Here is a 1315-nt window from a genome sequence, read left to right as displayed (position 1 = left end):
CGATCTAATCTGCGATTCCGTACGTTGGAATTGTAGTACTTTGCGGCTGCATGTTGGTAATTTTGGATTCGGATGAGCGCTCGATCTCGGCGCTCGTTAACGAGATCGAGACCGTCGAGGAGCATTGCGTTGTTGAGCTCCTCTCGTTCGGGAAGTAATCTTCTTCGAACACCGGGGAATTCGACTTCTACGGGAATCATGCATTCCGTTCCGTACACCAGAGTGAAAGGGGTTTCTCCTGTTGCTCGCCTCGGGGTGGTACGGTGGGACCAGAGGACTCCCTCGAGTTCGTCGGCCCACCTGCCTTTTTTGGCCTCTAAGCGTTTCTTCAGTCCATCGAGAATGGTTTTATTAATCGTTTCAGCTTGTCTGTTACACTGCGACTTCGGCTGGTTGTCGGATGGTTGGAGCATGCCTCTGGCATTTTTTGCATTTTCGTGCGAACTTCTCACAATCTCCGATCATCGTTGGCCTGTAGTATCCTTGGCGCTTGATTTTCACTGCCAGTGATCTTCCGCCGGAATGATTGCCGAAGGACCCAGAATGTACTTCTTCCATCACTTTTTTCGCCTCTTCCCCTTCCAGGCACGTCATGAGTGGTCAGGAGAATCTACATTTGTAAATTTCGCCGTCTACTGTTACGTAGCGCGCGGCCTGTGTTCGGACTTTGCGGGCTGCCCATTTCTCGGCGGGAAAGCATCCGTCGATAATGTAGTCTCGAATTTTCTCCAGCCATGGGGTATCGCAGCCGTAATCAGATTGCTCTGATTGCGGTCGTATTGTAACTTCTTCTTCTTCGTCATCTTGACCTTCTATGAGGTTGACGATGATTGGTGGTTTGATGCTCGGGTGTTCGATGAACTCGGCCGGAATTACCCTTTTAAGTCCTGGATAAGAACTTGATGCTAAGGCCGCGAGAGCATCTGCCTGGATGTTTTCGGAACGGGGAATTCGCGTAAGGGTAAAACAGGTAAACTTTTGAGCTAGTTTTCGGACCAGTTTGAGGTACGCGTCCATCCGTTCGTCCCTGGCTTCATACTCTCCGTTGTACTGTCTTGCCACAAACTGGGAATCGCAGTAAGCGTGGATGTTTCGTATCTTCTAGCCGTGAGCTAAACGCAGTCCTGCGACGAGTGCTTCTTGTTCGGCTTCGTTGTTTGAGGCGTGGAATTCCAGCCTAAATGATTGCTCTAAGATCTTGCTCGTTGGAGATGTGAGGCGAATTCCGACGCCTGATCCCTGTTTGGACGAGGATCCGTCTACTTGAAGGAGCCAAGTGGAATTTGGTTCCTCGTTGGTTAGTAATTCGACCAAT

The sequence above is a fragment of the Brassica oleracea genome, chromosome C9 (assembly GCF_000695525.1).
Source record: "Brassica oleracea var. oleracea cultivar TO1000 chromosome C9, BOL, whole genome shotgun sequence".
Taxonomy (NCBI): Eukaryota; Viridiplantae; Streptophyta; class Magnoliopsida; order Brassicales; family Brassicaceae; genus Brassica; species Brassica oleracea.
The sequence above is the reverse complement of the archived record's forward strand: the minus strand, read 5'-3'. Positions refer to the sequence as shown.